The following is a 24,372-nucleotide window of genomic DNA, read 5'->3' on the forward strand; positions in this document are numbered from 1 at the left end:
AAAAATATATTTTTACTAATATAGAGAAAATAAAAGCATTTAAGTAAAAAATCAAATTTCCCCTCTAAAAATATAAAAAAGTTAAATACAGCGTTTTTTAAATATAGAGAGCGAATGCAGTTTTTTAGTAATTCTTAGGACGAGAGGAAGACAAGTTTTATCCCCAACCCTTTTATTTAAAAAAATTAAAAATGAGAATCAAAATATTTGATAAATACAAATTTTTTGAAGATGTTAAAAAAGAAAGGCTAAATAGTTTAACATTACTTGTACAGTGTTTCATTTTTTTGGCATTAAAGTATAAAGTATAAATCATAATGGAGAACAATTTTTTAAATGTTACTGTTCCTTACAATTACTTTTAATAGCAAATCAAGACCCGTAAAAAGCTCATGAGAACTAGGTATGTCAATTGTATATCCACTTCTTTCTCGAGGCAGAAGTCTTGTTTGTCAAGGTTCGTGTTTCATAGTTATGGAGTTGTAACCACAATGAAGTAACCTCTTTAGCTGTAATGGCCCAATCGGCTTTGAGAAGTTAAACAACTTAAAATGAAAATGACAATGTGTTAACTCTATCTGTAAGGCTTTTCATGTAACAATGTTTCTCATTTGTTCTGTTATATAATAAAGTTTGATCAATTGTTCAGTTCAATTGTTTCATTCTCACACATGGATCGTCAAATGTAAAAAAAAATTTTGTTAACAAGTTGTTGTAAGTATAAATCTTCAATACACTGTTAACAAAAAAAAGTTTTGTAAGTTTTATGAAATTTCATGTGAGAGGATGATAATAATGGAATTAGATAAGTCTTCCTTTATTCTTTTAAATTATTCAATGAATATATGAATATGATATGATACTATATGAATAACAACATATAATCTATTAAAAGTACCAAAAAAAGCACTATAACAATTTGAAAAAGATTAATTACATAGCTTTTGTAGATAATATAAAGGTTAACAAAATCCTAATTGGATTTTAAAAAATGGTTTAGATCATAGAATTATTAAGTAAGTTAAAGCAGCTGTATTTTTACATGTAATGTATTTTAAAAATCTCCTAATTAATACGTTTTTCAGTTAATACATTCTAGACGGCTTTATAACTGTATGGCATCATGGTTTAAAAAAAGAGTGCATTAAAAATAACTAAAATTAAATTAAAAAAAACGCAAAAAAAGAAATGATTTGTAAAATAAATGTCATTTTTTATAATTGAATGCCATACAATAAAAAAAAATTATGAAAAGGGAAGAAAATGTATAACTCTTTACTTGTGTGTGTGTGTGTGTGTGTGTGCGTTATTAAGGTGCTCCAAGACGTTTTTGAGATCTTATGACAAAGCTCCGCGTAAAAGCATTTTAATTATGAAGTTCACACCTTTTTCCTCACCAGTATCGAAGCATTCTTTGAATATCAGACTTAATGGTACTGTTCTAGAACTATTGCTAATGCACCACTGCTGCATTTGTGATTTTTTTTATTTGATTGGAACTAACTTAGTCTACAACTTGGTATTATAATTATATCATAATGCTCTCATATTACGAGATCTATCGAGTTTTACCATTGTAACTTTTCTTTTTTTAATTTAAAATCTTATTAATAGTTGATTGCACAAAGTATTTTATAAATAAACCAATTGAAATCAACACAATAAACCGCATACAACACAAAAAAACACAAATATCGTAAAAATGCCATAAAAAGTCATTAACGACTAGTATAACAATGTACTTAAGTACAATATCGTTCATAAATTTCTTTAAAAAAAAAAACTTCATAAATAAAAGATAACTCCGTAAATACCGTAAAAAGAACAAATAAATTTATAAATTCGTCAAAATGATATAATTAGTAATAATAAATTTAAGTTTTACTAATTTTAAAAAAACATTTTTCCTAATCCAATGTAAAACATTATTTTAAACACCAGGAGACTTTTTGAGCACATGTTTTTATTGTCAACAGAATTCGAGAGTGAGGTGGCTCTATTTAAAACATTTAAGTATTTTTATGATTAGAGCCTGCGGGCGCGAGCACCAATTTATTGCAGTATCTAGGTTGAAATGGTAAAGTTTACAAATTCTTTACAAATAAGTCCTTCATAAACTCAGAGATTAAACTATTAAGGGATTTAAAAACATAAATCATTTGAAATCTTAAGTTTCGAAGATGGATTCTTGGGAAATTTTTTAATTTCAACATTTTATTTAAAGACAAACTAAATTTTGTTTGGATTATGTGGAGTGCTTATTTATGAATTTTATTAGTAAGGTTGTCATTGTATTTTAGAAAACATCCAAATCAAAAGACAATTTGAATTATATTAGACAAAATATACGCGTTAAATTAGAAAGTAGCTTGTTTATAAGATAGAAAACTTCTTATTCGAGAAAGGGCAGAGCATTTACTAATAGGTTTACCGCATAGAGCTTTAATATGATCAACAAACTTGTCCTCGCCACCTATTATGAATTGGATGTTTGAATATTTTTGAACAACTTTAAGAAGTTTAAATTTTTGGAGATTTACAATTATAGAGTTAAATTTAAACCATTCAATGGCATTTAGTGTTTTGTTTTGCAATCGAACAAAAAACTCTTCAAGTTAATTATCTCAAACATAAAGAGTATTATTGTCAGTAACATTGCAAGTCGCAGGGTCTTAAATAGAAAAAAGTCATTTATAAATATATTAAAGATTATTAACCCAATGATTGACCCTTGAGGCACCCTTTATGAAACTCCTTACCTCTCAAAAAATGATTATCCCAATTTAACCCTTTTTTTTATCATTGCTTAGATATGATAGTAAAGGTTTTACGCTTTCATGAGAAAAACCATAAGCTTTCAATTTATAATCCAATTTAATATAAACATGGACCCATTAATATCTCTTTTATGCAAAAATTCCTAGTAATTTTCCAGTAAAATAAAAAGCGAATTTTGAGTGCTATAACCTCTACAAAAGCGACATAACAGAATTTTCGATCTAGATTTAAGAAATACCTATATTTACGCAAATACAATAAGCTCAAATACTTTTGAAAGAACTTGAAGGATACTAATTGGTCAATAGTTTGACTTGTCCGTTAGGTCATTTTTGTTAAAACAAGGTATGACATCAGCCTTTTTTAAAAAGGTAAAGAATTTCTTATCTGAAATGCTTTAATATATACATTTTGAGAGACTGTCTTTAAAATACTTACTATGGGACTTTAGCATATCTGTTGTCGCCGCTAGTTTTTTTCTTAAATTTTATTGAATCAATAATTTTGGAAAAACGGTGTGGTGCAATTTTATGAAATTTAAAACTCAGAGATTTTAATTTTGTTACTCGAATAGTTTGTTACTCGAATGAAACTTAAAACTCAGAGATTTTAATTTTGATAGTCGAATGGTTTGTATATCTATCAACACTCGTTTTAACAGATAATTGCGAATATATCAAATGTTAAGAGAACTCGCCATCATTATAAATAGAAGAAGAAATATTTATGATAAAATCAATTAAAGTATTCGAAACTAAATTGTTGTCAAAAATTACTTACCATTTTCCACCAAAGTTATTTGTTCATTGGAACTACCAGACTTGTTGGAAAGAAATGGTTTACATAGCCTCCGAAGAGTAATATTTGTTGTGGTGTCCATCCAAAATACGTTCACTTAGTTTTCCGATTAAGGTTAACCACAAGATATCTTTTTTTTTTATATATTATGTGAAAGAATCTTTAGATTTATCAGCCTGATATTTATTTTTTAAGAATGAACGAAGAATAACTGCAATTATAACCGATTTAGTGGCAAATGGGTTGTCATTGCCATTGTTGTGATTTTAATATTTAATGGTGCAACGTAAATTCAAAATTTTACTATATATTTCATTAAAATTAATGAAATTAATTAAATCAAGATTTTAAATCAATATTAAGTGTTTTATTTTTATATTATTCATTAATTATTTTAAATGATTAATGAGATTTTAAGTCATTAAACAGGATACGCCAATAAAAACAATGTTGTACCAAATAAAATTATCTCAACTTGATTTGAAATTTGTTTTTTGCATCATGAATAAATTATGATATCAAAAAAATGGTTTCTCATCCTTTACTGGAATGTGATATTATACTCTGAGAAATTCGTGATTTCATTTTCTCATTTATAGTTACAAATTGAGATCACACATTGATAACATTACGAACACGAACTTTGATATGACACTATAATAATATTAATGAGAAATATATTATTTTTGTCTTATCAATGCAAACTTTAATAAAATTATACGTACAATTGTTATTACATAGATATTGCAATTATAGTTACAAAGTTATAATACATATGCTTAATCAAATATAAAAAAACTTATATATGACAAATATATTTATTGTATTTATGAATTGGAAAATTTTATATTTAATCTAAGATAAATTTGGTTAAAACAGTATATACAAATATGTAAATACTTTTAATCTAGACATATAAAATTATAATTGCAGAACATTATTACTCATAAATGAATGATATTTTATATATTAAACCATAATTATTATCATGACATAAGAATAGAATTTATTTTCACTATTATTAATATAAATGAAAATTGAATGGAAAAACACAAAAATAAATAATAATTTTTAGTCTTGGCTTGAATTTTTTATCGAATACATGTAAAACAAAAGTTTAAACCATAATTAATATGTAAAAATTGTTCTTCAGAATCCTAATACACAATCTTTTTTACCAGAATTGAGAAAATCCCAGATTCTAACTTAGCTCTGCTTTATCGATATATTCTTGAATTCTTTGTTTAGATACTGTCTTTGCTTTGACTTTCAAACTAAATTTCTACATTTTTATTAGTTTTCTACTTAGCACTTCTACTCTAAGTAACCTAATCGTATTAACCAAATAAATAATCATAGCCATGACTAAAATACACAAGTATTAATATATTTATATTGTATAATATTATTTTTAATTTAATTGTATTATATATATATATATTGTATAGTAAGTATTTAAAATGTTTGTTTTAATAATGTAAGACATGAAAACATATAACGTTTTTACTTAGCAACATTAATGGCGCAGAAAAAAATTATTAATATATTGAAGGAGATTTAATACCAAAAACGACACCATTATTGATAACGACAACATAATACACATTATGCAAACCCAAATATTCACATAGTTTGTAAATCAGTGCTGAATATAAAATATTTAATAGTTATCTAAAACACTGATTTCAAATTTTTTTAATTAAATTAATTCAAATTTAGTAAAAAAAAAATTGATATGTGGATAGAAAATCTTTTAACATTGAACAAGAAAATTTAAATATAACTGTGGCAAACATAATTACTAATAATATTTTTAATTAACTGCTTTAGTACAGGTTAAAAAAAACTGATTTGACTGATCATTTTCCAACATTTCTTATTACAACTACGATAATACCTAGTAATACTCCCTCAAAACTTATAATATATAAACGACAGATCTATGAAAACTCCACACAACATTTTCGCAATCTTTAAATGGGAGCTGTTTCTTTCATCTCACGATACTAACAATGCTTATTAACTTTTTTTTATCGCAATTTTGTTAACAATAAAACAAAGCATTTCCTATAAAAAAGATTTGATTAAATTCAAAATCACTTTTATCTCCGTGGATAAAAAAAGGTCTACTAAAATCTTCAAAGAAAAAACTGAAACTTTATGAAATATTTAAAAAAAAAATCATAATCAAATGAAGTTATATATAAAAAACCATAAAAGAATTTTTAAAAAAATTAAAAAATACTGTATAAAAAAGACTGTATAGTTAATTAGTTGAAAATGATATTTTGTTCAGAGATTTAGTTTCAAAAGAAACATTCAACAGAAGTTAGCTAACCATTTATCTATTGCCTTTAAATAAGACTTTTTACATTTGGAGTTTTCATTAATTTGTGCAAAGCCTTTGACACTGTAAATCATTTCATTCTAATTAAAAAAATGGAACATTACGGAAAAAAGGTTTCAAACTTACACTGGTTTGAAAAATATTTGTCGAACAGAAAACAATACATACAATGTGATAATATAGAAACAACCATCAAAGTTTTAACTTGTGGAGTTCCACAGGGTTCTTTATTATATTATATTATATTAAGATCTTTTTTTTTTTACCATATATTAATGATTTTTCTTCAACATCAAATTTATTAAATTATATTTTACTTTCAGAGGACTCTAGTCTTTTTTATTCTCATAAAAATATTGTTACACATTTAAAATAGGTAATCAAAAACTAAATAAAGTTAAAAGGATGGTTTACATGCAATAAACATACATTTTTGAAAATTTATTATTTTAAAAAGTACTGCAGAAATTAAGTAAACAATAATAAGTCATGTAATCATAACGCTTATAACTTACTCTTTCTTTAATTTTTTAAAATCAAATGAAAATAATCTAAAATAGTTTCTGTCAAAATAGAAATTTTTGTATATTCATTTATTTATGGAATAACAAATCTTATATTAAACATTCACAATGTAGACTATAAAAATATGAAAAAAATTTGAAAACAATTTTACTAAAAATTATGAAAAATGCATTTGCGGTGAAGCAACAACTCCTTGTTTAAAAAGAAGTAGAATATACTTTATCACTAGACTAGCAATAGAAAAAGTTCGTGTTATGCCAGGAAGTTTGGTAAAACAGTATATTGAAAGCAAAATGGAACTAACTGGATCTTAAAAAAATAGTTCCATTTCTTCAAACTCTTCAAACACAACTAAAACTTTATTCGAGTCAGCAAAGGTAGAATTATGCAGAATATTTTTTATAATTCTTAACTTATTTTCAACCTTAAAACAATTATCTCCAATTGATGTGGAAACAAAATAATCATGTCCATGGTAATGTTTGAACTGGATATAAGATTGGTATTCAACAGGCATAGGACCATCTTAATGAATTTTCTTCAAGATTGGTTTTATTTATTGGAAGTGTCTTGATTGATGTTGCAGTGCCCTTTAATAATTCGGCGTACCACTTGACCAGTTGGATTTTGAGGCTTGCTAACTAATTTTTTTAATCTTCTAAGGTAACTTTCAAATCTAAACCTATTAAGTACAATAACAATTGTATTAATTCAGTCGCTTTCCATTTTTTATATTCTGAAAGAGATCGTGGTTTTTGTGAAAACTCTCTAGGAATGTGTTTTTGAATAATAGCTAAGTTGTTAGATATCATCAATAGTTGTAACTGAGATAGCTTACAATCCCCATGCCTTCCATGAAACCATTGAAACAGAATCCTATGCATTACACTTAAACACACAAGGTGCATATAAACTAACGGAAATTCTGTCCCCATACCACAACCTAACTCCTCCAATGTTGAAGTACCTAAATGATGATCAAAATATTGACGCTCAGTAAAGATTAAGTATGTATTTAGTGGTGATACTGTATTGGGTAATGTAATTTTGTTACACTACTTACCACGCTGCATACATCTCTCACCTGATTTATAAACAGAGTGAGGTTTAATACATATAATGAAAGTCCTTGCTGGTGAATCACATATTATAGCATCAATTTTCACTATGTAAGTTTTATTATTAAATAAGAAAGCCATGTTGCTTTAAGCTTTTAATTTCTGAAACAAAGTCATTCAGAAATTCATCAAGAAAAGTAGATTTTTTTGTACTACTATATATAGCTATAGGAAAAATTCCGCCTCTTGGTTCACTGAAAGAGTTCCGTCGGAACTCTTTCAGTGAAGCAAGAATTGGTCAAAAAGAAATAAAATTGCTGTTAAAAAGTGGTATACCATCAATGTGAATAATTATATGTAAAAGTTCATCTTGAGAATTGAGAAGATTGAACTTAAAAATATTTTTTATCCAATACTGCACCCCAAAATAATAACATTCTCCACCTGCAACATGCTTGATATCAATATTCCGACGAGTACTTAAAAGAGTTCTTCAATCAGTAGGAAGGTCAGAGTGTAATGGACTCAGTATACGTAATAAACCTCCTAAAGCTGAATGAGATACACGATAGGTTATTGCAAAATCTTGCAATATATTTTCTAGTGTACAGTCATCATTTTTATTATTTTCATCAAAATCGTCACTTAAGGTGCTGTTAAATTCATCAGCCTCTAAATCACACCTACTATAATCAAAATAAATACTTGATTTTTTTTCAATACTATCAGAGAGCATTTCTGAATACTTGGTTTGTGATCTATCAAAAGTAGTTAATTGTTGATTTCGATTTTTGTGTCCATTTGCATTCTGATCAAAACCTTTTTTTAAATAACTAAAGCTTATGACATTCAAAGTCCTCAAAGTAATAGCAGGATTGTCTAGCATGGAAATACTTTTATATTTATTTTATTGAAACAACTCTGTCAGTGCATTTGAGACTCTTAAATTAATTCTTCTTCTTTTTATTCTATCTGAATACGTCTTAAAATTAACGTTAAGTGTTGCCATTATAATTTTTGATTGTATTTGATACTTTCTGATAACAGCTATTTTTAAATAATAAATATGTAAAGATAATACAAATAAAAAATTATGGTTTACTACGACATGCAACAGTTAAAATATTTCCGCTAACCATAGTTTTCATCAATATCATAATTACCACCATGTAATCTGTTACATGATTCATCAGATATATCTAATGAAACAATTAAGAGATTACCTGATGAAACACGAATTTTTGCGTAATAAATAAAATAATAAAATAATACAATTAACATACAATGATCATTATAGCAAGTACATGGATTATACAAAATGGTTTAAACTATTTTGTATAATAAAATATTTCATTATACGAAATAGCAGAAATAAAATTTAAATGATTTTATAAAATAAATACTATGTATATATCATAGATAAATCTATAAATTAAAAGCCTAAAATGTTCAAGTCGCAAGCATAAGTAAATTTTAATGTATTTCTAATATGTAAACGTTGGAATTCATGCTCACGATGGTTCGGGATATTTACACGGGACCCATACTAAAACCGACACTAAAACCTCGCTGAACCCAGGTTGGGTAACTCAGACTTGCCCAGACAAAAATGGCGCGGGACCCGAGTGTCATGGTTTGCTGGGTAGTGGTCTGTAATTAGATGTTTTAAGTTTGGAGACCTTCTTGAACATCAGTGTTATAATTAAGCGGATCTAGTTGTTTGAAAACTCACCTTTAGAAAGTCAAGTCTGAAAAATAAGGGTAAGTGCAACAGAAAACGCTGCCGCACACATTTTGAGTAGCCTTGGATGGACGCCTTTGATGCCTATTATCTTGTGCTCATCAAGGTTTTCAAGCCCTTACAGTACTTCATCACGTGCGATAAACTGCATCGTACATGTCGCTTCCGTCCTTAATTTAAAATCTGTCCTCTAAAACTCGTATTTGGTGTTCAACTTTTTGCATTTTGTTAAATAAGCGTAAATCAATTTTGGGTTATTTTTTGAGGCTTGAACTATAGCTGATTTGTACTCTTGCACTACTTTTTTAACTTTTTTTGTGACTTGTTTGCATGAGTTGTTATGATATCTTATTTTTTACGGTATCTCGTTTTAAGTGTTTCTTTTAAAATAGATCAATATAATAAGGTCATCTAAAACACTACACCAACTAAAAAACAATGTAATTAATTTAAGTTAATCTTAAATTCAATGACCCAGTAAGTTCAAAAACTAAATTTAATAGTTACTGACATTATTCATTATCATTAATTGCATTTTTTTTTGACGTTTTAATTCTTTGTTTTCTTTTCTTTACTTTTTTTATTTTTTTATTTTATTTTTAGTTTTATTTTTTTTTTATTTATATTTATTATTAGAATTAGTTTTTTGTTCGTTTGTTTGCTTTAACTGATTTATTGTACTACCTATTAATTAAGATGATCTAATTTTAATGTTAATATTTGTGTCAACATTTATCTTATTTCTCAGTATATACTTTATACCCTTGCAAATTATTTTGTAATATATTGTGACGCGGCGCTCGACAATAAAACAAAATAAATGTTCTCTTTTTGCTCCGGTCATCAATTATATTTTTTAATTTATGTTATAACATTTCTTAAACGGCAAAATATGATATTAAAAAAAAAAATCATATTAATTAAAATATTAAGGAGATGTTAAGTTACAATTCTATCAAAATACAATAATTTATTTTTATTTTTGACTCCATTTTGCTTATATTTCAAAGAGTTTCTTCCTAAAAAAAAAAATGGTCCTTATGTGTAAGTAGTGATAACTAACTATAATGATTTAAATGTGGCTGTCACTCTAGTTACAGAATTGATATCAATTAACGCAACTTGTATTACGATTTTCTCCAAAAAAGTAATCTTTATAATTGAGTAACGTTTTACGTCATATTATTTTTTTATTATTTCATTTATTTAACACCCAATGTAATTTACAAGGTAAAAAAGAAAAATAAGAAAGTTATTTCTCGTGATTTTCACTTAAGAATTTTTTCTTCCAGAATTTGTTTAAAAATTCCTCTTTGCTCTTTCGCATTTCAGCACTCTATTGCATGTTTCAAAGTTTGTTCAACTTCGGAATTTCACTTTTAGAAAGTGCTATTTTTATCTTTTTTTTATTTTGAATTAAGTTTTGAAAATTTAGCATCCGAAAACGGCATAGGTTCTGAATATCGCCAACAAACAAATGTTTAAATAAGGAATGTTTCAGTTGTGAAAAGATAATGTCTGAAGTTGTTTTATTATTAAGAAGACGAAGAAACAAGTTTAATTTATTTTGTTGAATACTTTTTGAAATTTCCTGGATTTTAAATAGCGAATTTGTATAGTTCTTACTGTGTTTTGAAACATTTAAAAGCGATTTTAGTGCACTCCTTCCAATTACATCTAGCTTTTTTATCAAATCAGAATTATTTTCACATATCTCCATACCATAAGTTAAGGTAGGGACTGCCAATAATTTATATATATAAGAAATAGAACTTGGATGGGCAAACCGGATTCCAGATTGAATAAGAGTTTGAACAACAGCTCTAAAGTTTGAAATTTTTTCATCAACATTTATTAGACACAAAAACATTTTAAGAAAAATCTTCTCTGTAATGCTTATAATAAACATTTGTGAGAACTTTAGAAGAAAATAATCTAATAACACTAAAAGCAACAGATTGATAAAATCTTCGTTATACATAAAATTAGAATAAATTGTAACTAAAGAAATAAATTAAAAATTTTAATGAAATACACTCTTTAACTTTTCGATTATGAAATTTGAAAAAGAAGTTTTGTAATAAGGTTTAGAAATATATAAATAGCTAGCTTTATATATCAACAATTTAGCCTTATTTTATAATATAAAATCTTCATGCAATATATACAACAACAACCAAAAAATATTATATAAAAAACATGCTGTATCAGGTTTAATATTTATATTGATATTATTTTACTACTTCTCATTATTTATTCTGTTTTAATAAAAATAAAACCACATCTATTTGTCATACAAACTGTAAAAATTTAATTAAAAGATTTTTTTTTTCCTTTTCATGTTTAAACCCTTTGTGGTCCGACAGGACATAAATGTCCCTGTTTACATATAGCTCTAAGGCCATTCGTTTGTAGTTGAAAAACTCAAAAATATTTATTATGCAATTTCTATAATAATTTTTATTATGCCATTTCAATAATATCTTAAACTAACATTTTGCTGCATTAATAGTACTTTTTTTTTTAAAAAAAAAACATCTTCCAACAAGACTGGAAGCAGCCACTAATTTGAGTTGGAAGTTTTTGGAAAAGAAAAGATGAAGATTGTAAGGCAAGATACCAATTGACAGACGACTTTAAGGATTTCAAATTATATGAATCAGGAAAGCAAGATGAAGGAAGCAAATTCCAAAAAACTGATTTTCGAGGAAAAAAACTAGACAAATAAGAGTTTTTGGAGCACCTAAGAACAGTCACAGAAAAAAGATAAGACTTAACTGAATGACGAGTTACACGAGAATGAGTTTTAGTAGGTGGCACAAGAGACGCTACTCTTTAGAGCAGGGTCCATTATAGTATTTGTAGAAAAGAGAAAGAGAAGCAACATTACAACGATGTGAATATGGTTGAAGGGTGGCTATAAGAACAGGTTTAACTATGTTTACAATGCATTTTTGCACCTATCTAAAAGAGAAAGGGCATCATTAGAAGATACGCCCCAGATATGACAACAGTATTCCATACATAGACGGATTTGAAATTTATAGAGATAGAGAATAGAATCGGAAGTAAGGAAGTTTCAAGCTCGATAAAGAGATGCAAACTTAGCAAATGCTAATTTTGCAACAGATTTGATTTATGGTTTCCAAGAAAAATCAGAAGTAAGAGTTAATCCTAGAAGATGAAGAGTGGATGACTCATCGAGTACATTACCGTTGCTAAATAAAGGAAGATCTAAATTATTGCGATAATGATTGGCTGAAAAAAATTGAGCTTTATCTGAATTGAAGTTCACCAGCCACTGTGAGCCCAATGCTGTAGCAAAAGTGAGATCCTTTTCAAGCTCAAATGCCCCCTCCAACCAATCAGAGAGTGTTTGTTTCTTATCACGACAAGAATAAATGGTAGTATCATCAGCAAAAAATGCTACATTAAATGTGAGAACATCTGGAAAATTGTTAATGTAGATTAAAAAGAGTGTAGAGCCAAGGATTGAACCTTGAAAAACCCCTGAAGTTACAGAATAAGAAGAAGAGTGCTGTTCATCGAGGGCAACTTTTATACTACAATTGGAAAGGAAAGATTCAATAATCTTAAAGATGTTACCAGATACACCATAAAAAGAAAACTTATGGAGAAGACCAGCATGCCAAGCTTTATCAAAAGCTTTAGAAATATCAAAAGCAATGGCCTTAACCTGTCAACCTTTATCTAATGCACGATAAAACCTATCGGTTATTACTGTTAGCAAATCAGCTGTAGAACAAGAGGAATCAAAATCCATATTGATGATCAGAAAGTAAGTTAGTAGATTCAAGATAAGAGATTAAGTGTTTGTTAATTAAAGATTCAAAAATCTTTAATTAACAAACACTTGATAGGAAGAAGACTAACTGGATGATAGTTAGACGAATCAGATCGCTCTCCAGAATTTTCGAAAATAGGAATAACAGATGCTGCGACTTTGATTATCTAGCATCTAAAGATGGAATTGTAACTTTTTAATGGTAAGATAACAAATCTATTCATTTCATTTCAAACTATTACGGAATAGATACATCAGAAATAAAGAGAATGACCAAGGATAAAACGGGATCAATGATTTGTGGTCCGAAAACAGTAAAGGATTATAACATCATTATGGGAGTTGCTGATAAAGCTGACATGCTTTTTTCAGTTTATGGCACATCAAGAAAATCCAAAAAGTGTCGACATTGCATTTTTTTGGTCTTGCTAATCAAACAATATCTAATGCTTTTGTTGTTTATGAAAAAATTTCCAATAAAAATATAAATCTTCTTGACTTTCGAAGATCAGCTGCACAATCCATGATTATAAAAGAAAAGCCACCAAATCTTGGCAGACCAATGACATTATCTATTTCCAACAGACTTACTACTAATAAAAGAAGAAAGTCAAATTATACAGTGCCACCATCAATTCGTAAAAAAAATCTTGGAACTCATTGCACAATGGAAAACGAGGACGGTCGCGAAGTCTGTTCAAAAAAGAAGATTGAAGCCAGGCCATTTTTCAAGTGCAGCACTTGTAAATTTTTCTTATGCATAAAGAGTTTCATGAGTGAAAAATTTTAGCTGCACATTGTAAGTAATATACACTTTTTTTTGGTTTAGATAATGTCTGTCGGGGTCTATTTGTCCTATAGTAATTTTTAAGACAGCCAAAATAAAAAATAAAAACCTTTTCTTTTTTTGTTTATGCGACACAATGATCGCAAAAAGTGACCAACGGAGCCATCCAGTTACTTAGACCTGGGAAATGTGAATATAGAAGTAGATTGTAGATGATGTCATTGGGTAAGAATCATGGATGAGTGTAAAGACTATTTTGTAGGAGGAATAAAACTTTAGGACTCCAGGTAGTAGGTGACCAAATACTCAAGCTCTAGTAACCCTAAGCAAATGATAAAACAATGGTCAATGAGTAAACAAATGTATGTATAAATCCCTTGGTGTATTAGTGGCTATCAAGCCTAAAAATATCATATAAGATGAAATGATAAAATAAAATAAGTGAATAAAATGATGGTAATAAATAATGGTTCGGGCAAAATAAAATGAAAAAATAAAATATACGTGTTTAACAAGGTTCGAGCTCTGAATCTGCAGAATATGACGCAGCGCACTAACCACCACGATATAGTGTTAATATGTAATCGTTAAAAAATGTTTATAAATGTTGTATAATCAACTCCCTGTCTATCAGCAAAATATTTAAATACCGTGAATTAAACAAATATATAATAAAAAGCTACCAAAGCATAAAAATATATGGGCACAAGAGGTAAAAAAAATGTTAATGCTATGTTAACCAATCAGAATTAAGTAGTAAATAATGGTAACCCCCCTCCTTAGGAATGCACTGCAATCACCGATGACATTTCGGATTGCCCGAGACCTGCACTAATGCCACTCTTCAGGGGCGTGTCCTTACAAGAGATCTCACAGCCTGCACTTATTTATCACAAATTAAAGAAAAAATAAAACAATTAGAAAAAAAATCGTTGTCACACTTTGGACCACAAAGGGTTACCTTTTTAAATAATTTTTATTTAAAATAAGAGTTTTTGTTAAAATTAAAAAAATTTAAATGTCTGCAAATGTTAAATGATGTTTATGCAAATTACCTTTTTTTGCGTTTATCTGAAGCATTAAAATACAATTGCCTGATTAACAAGCCTTTGCTAAAAACTATTCATTAAAGGTTAATGACATTTATTTTATAAGCATTTATTCAAATTATCACTGATTAAAAAATAAAACACCTAAAAAGTCACATAAATACTAATTAAACAATTGCCTCGTAATTTAAGCTATTCAAAAACTACTCAATTAAAGTGGTACTTTCCTATTAAAAACATTAAAAACAAAAAAAAAATTATTCAAATATTAATTCAAAGTCCTTAAATTAGTATTCAAAGGCAACAAGGTAATTTTCAAATCTCAAGCAACAGCATTAGCAACCGTGTCTGCTTATGTTTTACTCCAACTTGAAGTCTAGTTACTTAAATATAAGTTCAAAAATGACTTATTCTGTAATGCTTTTTGTTTCTACGAAGAGATAAGGCATAAACTTAAACAACATTTAGATATTGATAGTTGTTCTTAGTAATAAACCTCAAAGTTTTTCTTAATTGTCAAGATAATTATTTTTATAGTTTAATATTAATTATGGCAAATAAAAAAAAATAAACAGAAAAAGAAAGAAAAAATTTAAAGGGAATTTTCACACTGATACCAATTGCCAATGGCAGTGGTGAAAAAAATAAAGTAAAGAATATTCAAGTCACGAACAAAAACAATATGATTTAAAAGACATTTACTTTATAATGCATTTTAAACTGTTAGAAAGAGCTTTTGAATAGTACTCTTGTTGTATAATTATTTGTACCAGCAAGCTGAAAATGTCAAATAATATGTTGCTGCGTAAAGGAATTTCTTTAAAAGTTTAATGTACTCATTGTAATAATATTGATAGTTTTTTTACATCTCCTGTAGTAAATAATGAAAAGTGTGGAAATAAATCTCATGAAGTCAACTTTTGAGTCACTCATATACTTAATTTGGAATCGTGGCCCAAAAAATATCTTTGTATAAAAAAAATTGTGGAAAGTTGTAATAGCACACAATGAAGGATTATTAGACCTTGCTGAAGTTTTCAAATTGCTAGACATTTTGTCAGGATACTTTTTCCATCTTAATGCAAAGCAATTTGTCAAAAAAAATATTGAGCTAAAGTGAAAGAGCTAAAATTTGATTAAACATGGTCATTTGCATTGTTCTGGTCCGTTTTGATGTTTTTAGTGATTGATTTTTTTATTTTATAACTTTTTTTTATTTTAAAAGTTGTTTTTTCTCAGTTTTCTACTTATTTGCTTTTTTATGCTGACTGACTTTTTATATATTTATTTTGTTACTACTATCTAAAATAATTTCTGAGTTTAAGAAAAATATCAATTTTTGAAAAATAAAAAAATTACCACCTAAAAGCTACACTGCCCTAAGACAGTAACTTATTTCTTAAGATATTTTTGGAGAAATACAACTCATTTTTTTCCTGAACTGTGCAAATAGAAACAACCCATATGATCTCTGAGTCTATGTTGAGATGTTTTAATTTCACAGCATCGTTTCGAAATACAGCCAAAATTCATAGGAAAATAGTAGCAGCGCAAAATGGATACTTTGCACTATAGTTGTCAAACTTGTTAACTTCAAAATATACTATAGGAAATTATAGATATTTAGCAATGTACCCATGCGTATAAATATTTCAATATAGGCCAATACTATTAAGTTTATATATCATTTTCTGCCCTGCCAATCAAGAATACCCTAAGAGCAAAAACTTATTTGTTTTCAGTTTAATGTTAAATATAATTCATTATAAGATTTTTCACCTTGGTACAAATTAAGAAGGACTTGTATTAAAGGTAAAGGTCTTAAAGTCAAATAGAATAGAATAACTTATTTAGCCGAGTATTAACTAGTTTTTGGCAAATTCTCAAAACCTATCATTCTGCAGTTAGCGTGTACTTGATTGGCAGGGCAGCATAATGCCAATATATATATATATATATATATATATATTTATATATATATATATATATATATATATATATATATATATATATATATATATATATATATTAACTATTCTTTGCTAATATAAGCATGTCAACATTATGCAAATATTGATGCAATGTCGCATATGCTTAACAACATTGTGCAAGATTGTACCAGTATTGCATCAATATTATTTACGGTCTGAGATATAGCCTTTCTGTGGATTAATTACATACCTAATGCTGATCTATGGCTAGAAATCGCAAAAAAAATGATCAAAGGTAAAAAGTATCAATTTTGCAAAGACAACATTTGACTAAAAAAATAGTTTTTCTTTTTTGGCAATAATTGAGATCAATTCAATGAATTATGATATGAATTATTTAAAATTGATTGTTATCAAGTAATGATTTCATTAAAATCTTGTAGTAATGTCACTACCACATTTTAATTTATTTAACTATGGTTGTGATATTCGCATGAGATCATAGTAAGATAGATACTTGATATCAAACCTTGAGAAACAATAATTTATGTGATATAATTGCACATTCTAACATCTAGTGCAATATATGTCCGCTTTCTCTATGCTATCTTTCTAACTCGACCGCTTCTGACTTTCACTCTAATTCCTTTGTTTTTTTCAAAATCACTTAATCTTGGTTTGCGAAGCGGGCTGTGATGCTTTTTAGTGAGCTGAACTTGTCTTTGCAAACCTTGGTAATGTGGCCTCTGTATAGGAATTAGCCAGAAGGGGACAAACCACACTACCAGAAAATGATATTACTATTACATAACAACTATCTCTTTTTTTTAAAAAAAATACAATTCAAGTTTTTAGTCATATATTGAAATCAAATTAAAGTCCCAACTAATAATTAACATTTAAAAAACGTTACCATAGCGTTCATTTAAGTTTGCGTAACGTTAGCTGCAAACATTACATGAACCAACATTTATGAACTCAAATTAACAGTTCTTAAACGTTCAATACGAACGTTCAAATAACAAACAATGAATGTTCATTGCAAAAGTTATTTTGATAGCTCTTAGACGTTCACCTCAAACACGTAATAACAAACATGAAAGTTTACTTAACGTTTTTCTTTTAAATTTTTTATGACACGTATAAATGTATAGGTTTAGACTGACTTTCTGTTAAAACCATTATTTTCTAGTTTTTGCTCAATGTATTTCTTTGTACTTACAAAACCCTTATATGTTCAGCAATTGTTAATTAAGCAGTTAATTAAAAATTTATTTTTACTTAAGTACATAAACAACAAAGTTTAAGTACTTAATATACGTAAAATTCGCCATGTTTTACATGTAAATTACACCATGTCAAGTTTACTTAACAGCTTTTGATATAATTAATACACTTTACCCATGGGCCAATGCTATAAACATAAAAAACGACGTTTTTGTCCGCAAAACACAAATTTTTTACCGTAAAAAGAGACGAAAAAAAAACTATATATATGTATATATATATATATATATATATATATATATATATATATATATATATATATATATATATATATATATATATTTGGTGGCGAAGCTAATTTCCTGCAACTTTGAAATCTAAATCTTCATCCAAAAAAATTAAATCCATGTTCCTATTTTAATTTCACACAGTTTTTTTAAACACCTAATACTAGAATGTAAAAATATTTTTGAAATGGAATAGACAGCACAGCCTACTTAATAACTTATAAAACTATTAAGTTGGCCTACTTAATAATACTTAAAAAAAAAATTGTTGTCATCAATGACGTATTATGAATTAAAAAAGTACGTGAATTTTAGTGACGTATGCGTTTTATTCCATACAGCAATGGCCAAAAAAAAAAAGGAACAGCAATAAATTCTTCGAGTTTACGCATTTTTTTACGTAAAAATAATTTATTTAAAAAATTGCGTTTTTACGAAAGAATTTTTTCTCTGGAAATAGACTTCTAATTGTTTATAGTATTGGCCCCATAAGGCTAACAATTGGCTGAGCTGATTGCGATTAACAGAAATTCATACTAAAAAACAATACTTCTTGTAGAAAAAAAGTTTACTTACTGTTTATGCACTTATTTGTTGTTTATGTACTTAGTGCTTTAGTGGGCACTAACAACAATTTACATCAATTTAAGTTAAACTTGCTTCAGTGTAAAGTATGGCTTTTACCACATTAAAAAAAAAAAAAAAAAAAGTTTTTTACTAGTCTCTCTTAAAATAACACAATTCGCAACATTTCAAAATCTAAATTCTTTTTTCTTATTAAAAGTTTTATTATTAAAAAAATTTTAATTTTTTAATTAAAAACAAAAGCATTATGTGGTTTTGTTAAACAAGCTAGTTCTATTAATGAATGACTTAAATGAGCATTTTTTTAAATATCTAAACTGTCAATTCTTTATGAAAAAAGTTGAAAAATGAACTACTAAAATAGACACCTCAACAAGCTTTAACAAACTACAACAAATATTATTAATTAATTAACAAAATATTATTAATTAATACTGTGGTATAATTTATAAAGCGTTGCTTTATGAATTATACTTAAAATCTACATCAGCATTAAAATCTATATCAGATTGAACAGGAAATTCTTTTTCCCAGTTGCACTAACTTGAAAACAACCCTTGTTTGAAATTTTTACTATAATCAATACAACATGTATTTATTATTTCAAAACAAGTATTTTTCGGTATCGTTGTCGCTTTGATTTTTGCTTTGTTGCGGTTATTTCTGAAAAGGTCGCTTAGCTGCCATCCACTTTGGTCTGTATATCTGATAATGCATGTTGTTCTGCTTCATTTTAACTATTTTCAATTATGATAATACAATATACTTCATTTAAAACAGAACTTAAGTATTTTAAAATGAATTTTAAAACTTAACAAAGAAAACAGCTGAAACTTCTTCCTAAAAAGCATTTGTTTTACATACGCAACTAATATTCACACTTGTCAGAGTCGACTAGACGAACCTGACAGTATGAATAATAAGTAATACATACTTTCAGACTCAACTAGTCAACAAGTACGAATAATTTTCATGTTTATTATATAATATGTATATAAATTATGTATAATATGTATATAAACTCAATATATATTTAATACAAATTTAATTTAAATACATTTGCTATACTACTAAATTATACATTAATACTACTATTAACTTTTACGTTTTATTTAGAAAGTTGAAACATATTACTTCAATTATTTAACTTCAAATAAACAATACATCCTTTAACTGAACTATGATACTGCTCAAATTTGTTTTCTTAAGTCAGATATTAAGACCTAATTTAAGTACAAGTGTAAGTCAACAAGAACAACAAAACAATATATTACCAAGTAAATATCATACATTGGTTCTTAATGATACAAATTTAACTAAAAGGCTCACTCTCATATAATCTGGTTAATGTGAAAAGAGCAATCATCTAACTTTTTTCTTCTTCAACTTTAAATTTCACCATTGCTGGATCATCAGGAAGAGTTTTTTACTAATTTATTATTGCTCTGTTCTTTAAGAAAATTGAGAAAACAACTCTACTTGTAAAATACAATAACATACATATATATATATATATATATATATATATATATATATATATATATATATATATATATATATATATATATATATATATATATATATGTTATATTATATTATATTATATTAAAATTTAATTCCACGTTTCAGAAAATTTTTCCAATATGTATGCAACAATCATCTTAAATATGAACTTTCAACTTATGGGAAAAAACTTAAAAGTACATCTTTCATGCAACAGAGGAAGTTTTAAGAGCCATTATTTCTTTTTTACAAATTTGCTTTTTTATAAATTATAAATTCAAAATATTTTGGTCTAAATATTTATCGCTCGGTCATGGCGGTACTTTGAAAATCGAATTTCGGTAGATTTGCTTAATAACATACTTTAAGAAGTTATAACTAAAATATTATCTAATTTAAATATTTTGTTGACTTATTTATAACAGCCAGCTTCAAGTTTTACTAACAAAATAAAAAACATAAAATTATTCGCTGTTTAGAAGTCACTGTTTAAAAGTTGTAAAAAAGTTCGAACTTTAAGAAGCCGTAACTTTTGAAGCCAACATAGCCACGCGGACTTTTTTACACTATATAGTAGCTGTGGGTCTAATCTTTTATTAAAAAAATAAAATTGTGCATGTTTGCATTCGCATCTCGAAAAATCAGCCGTGAAAAACATATTTTATAAAAAAATGATCCGCCTCAAAAACGCTATAATAATGAAGCCAAAAGAATTTTAAAAAATATTGACTGAAAGTATGTTCATAAAAATGTAAACTTCCGTATAAAAAAGAAATTTACGTGCGATCTTAACTTATTCTCTAGAAAAATCAATTTGAAAAAAGATACAAATCTAATTTTCTTTATAATATATACATATGTTTAGACATGTAATAAAAACTTTACAACATCATTTAAAAATCGGTATGTTAGTGATAGAATAAACTGAATCAAAAATATTCCACTTGTTTTCTATGAAAAAGGATTCAAGATAAAGTTATCTTTATCAAAGTTGCTTAAAGATACAGTAAAATATGATCTTGGGTTGATTGGAATAGGTGGCGCAAACAGACATAAAAACGATCTTCCTCGTGATAAAAAGGTTTACATTAATAAAGAAACAACTGCTATACTTTCAGACTGAAGCTCAATTAGAAATATTTCAGGCTCATTCTTCATCAATAAGTTGTCAAACAAAGAAGTTGTACATGATCTTTAAAATAAAAATAAAGATTTTAATTTCATTATGAGATTTTTTTACCTAAAGACATAGTTATGCTTCTTAAATATCTAGAACGTGAAGATTTTGTAATTTTATATTTTAAATCTTCAAAAAAAGTAAGCTCAGGTATTGGACTAAAAATCTTGTTGCAATGATTGTTATTTAGAATCTGTTTATTTATTTATCTTCTACTATTGTTAATAAAAAACCCTAAAGCAAAAAAATAAAATCTAGTTAAACATAAGTGTGTTTGGCATAAATCACTTGATATAAATCCTAATGATGTAGCATTTCGTGAAATGGGTCAAAGATTGCTATCAATTTTGTATGCAAACCAAAAGGTTTATGGTACAAACTCCAGTCGAAAAAACTGGCTGCAAAAATGACGTTGTTAACTTTTTTCATTAAAGCTGCTGTGTACATTATAAAACCAATATTTATAGTCATTTCTTCTGATAAATTTTCTTAATGATGTTTGCTCAGAAAAAAAAAAGAGTTTTAGTGAATCGTTAAATTAAATTATATGTCTAATTAATATACGTGTTGAAAAAGCTCATCTATTAGTATTAAAGTAGGATCAACTGTTCTAAAGTCTATGATAAGCAACAATTTTTAATTAACTTTTTAAATGTGTATGAGCTAATATTTAGAAATAATGATCAAAATAGAAGTTTACGTAGACACACCAAACAAGTCTCTAAAGCAGAAAAGCATAGTAGGTATAAATAAAATCAAGAAAATAGTAATGCGCAATAGTTTTTGTAATCAAAATAAAACATTAGTCAGTGTAATGTAACAAAATAAAGGGTTTTAAACTTTCTTTTTTTTCTTTTTTTTTTTCTTGGCTTTTTTATTGGCTTGCATTTTTCTCAAAACCGTGTTTTTTGGGGCTAATGGCAGAGATTTTTTTTAAACTAATTATCAAATTGATTCAAAATTTGGCCCACTTAATTATTTTGTTAGTATTTACAACATACACCAGAATAATCTTTACAGCTTCTCTCGTTTAGTACTTTTTTTTAATTTTGTGCCCTTAAATACCCATTTTTGCCTTAATTAACAAAAAATCCTGAAATTGTCTCAAGTTTTAAACCTAACTTATATCTTGTAGTCCACGACCCAATGGCATACAAAATGTATCACCTGCCAAAGTTTTAATCATAAATTATGAAGCGTTGCTGAAAAATATTCGTCGCCTTTGACCCCATTTTTTGACCGTTAATCGGTAATAAAAAATATTTAAAAATTGTTTACATATATATGGAAATATAAAGTATATACATGGAACTACAGCGTTTCACTTCAGAACGCTGCAAACCAATCACTTTGGCCACTAAAGGAAAATGTTCGAGAAATATTTTTTCACTATTAAATAAACGAAAGACTTTACAAAACGGCAAAAAGTGCAATAAATCAAAATTAAGGAGATGATGAAACATCGTAATTTTACAGTAAAAATAAAACTGTAGAACTTGGTATATGTTTTAAATTTACATTAACTGAAGTTCACATAAGTTAGATATATGCATATACACTCCTTCACATTTTCTTATACAAATTGTGCTGGAACTTTTTCGCTCCATAAAATCGGATGCAATGTTTGCCGTGAGTTCTGTAGAAACTCGCAAAAGAAAGTCACTTCAAAAAGACTTAAATCCCCACCAATATGTTACTTTGCAGCAGATTAAATCTTTGTTTTCGAGATGGGACATTTTGTTTTCGAGATGGGTCATACTTTTTTTGAATATTTAAAATGTAAATTTATAAAATTTTTACGTTCTAGATACTTAAAAAGCATAACTATGTCTTTAGGTAAAATAAATCTCATAAAAAAATTAAAATCTTCATTTATATTTTAAAGATCCTGTACAACTTTTTTGTTTGACAGCTTATTGATAAAGAGTACGCCTGGAATATTTCTAATTTAGCTTCAGCCTGAAAATATAGCAGTTTTTTATTTAATAATGTAAGCATTTATCACTTTTTCATGAAACTTTGATACATCATTTGGTAAAGCATTTTTGCGACAATTTTCTTTCTGATCCATCAATAGCACTTATATTTAAACAAGATGATAAAAAAAACCTAAAGTTTTTAAAATAAAATAGCCTTGACAAGAATATAAAGTAGCTGTCATGTGCGCAATGAACGCGCATAAATCAAGTCAATAAACAAAATCCAATAACTGAATAGCAATATTTTGTTTCATACAGTCAGTATAAAGATGTTTTTATTGCTTTTTGTGGTATGATTTCATTGTAAAAATGCGTAGCAACGGAGTGATCAAAGCATTGGTTTGAACAAAAATTCGTAGTGAATCATTTTAAATAATTCACTACGAATTAGATGTGTATACTAAAGCCTTTTTTGCAATTGAAAAATAAAACTAGAATTCTTCTAAAATTTAAATAAAATGAACATGAATTTTTTTTAAAAAGATTTTTTTCAATTTCAATTTCCGTACTTCAGTTATCCCATAAATTTGGATTACCCGCAAAAGTAGATCGTTCTCACTTTCCTTTGTAAATTTTGGTTGTTTAATTAATTTCAATCCACTCAAAAAGTTTTTATTATCAGTTAAAGAAGTAAAAAATTAGAATGCACTGATAGTTATTGTTATCGCTTGAAAAGAGAAGAAAAGCGCAAAAATAATACGACCTTCATAAATAACTAATTCTTGTTTTTCTATATTACCATTTAAAACAAATGATTCAAGCAAACAAACACGTATATAAAAGCGAAACATTTAT

General features: G+C 27.0%; 1 protein-coding gene across 4 annotated transcripts in view; it reads left to right on the plus strand.

The window, feature by feature from the left end:
* Window positions 1-24,372, plus strand: part of LOC136085795 (uncharacterized) — an 89,985-nt gene that overhangs the window by 26,558 nt on the left and 39,055 nt on the right. Inside the window, exon 3 of one of the 4 annotated variants that reach the window (XR_010641183.1) lies at window positions 369-580. The exons of the other annotated variants lie outside the window; for them this stretch is intronic. The gene's annotated coding sequence lies outside the window, so the exon portion shown is untranslated. The remainder of the gene's footprint in view (window positions 1-368; window positions 581-24,372) is intronic. 4 annotated transcript variants of the gene reach the window in all.

The sequence above is a fragment of the Hydra vulgaris genome, chromosome 10 (genome assembly GCF_038396675.1).
Source record: "Hydra vulgaris chromosome 10, alternate assembly HydraT2T_AEP".
Lineage (NCBI taxonomy): Eukaryota > Metazoa > Cnidaria > Hydrozoa > Anthoathecata > Hydridae > Hydra > Hydra vulgaris.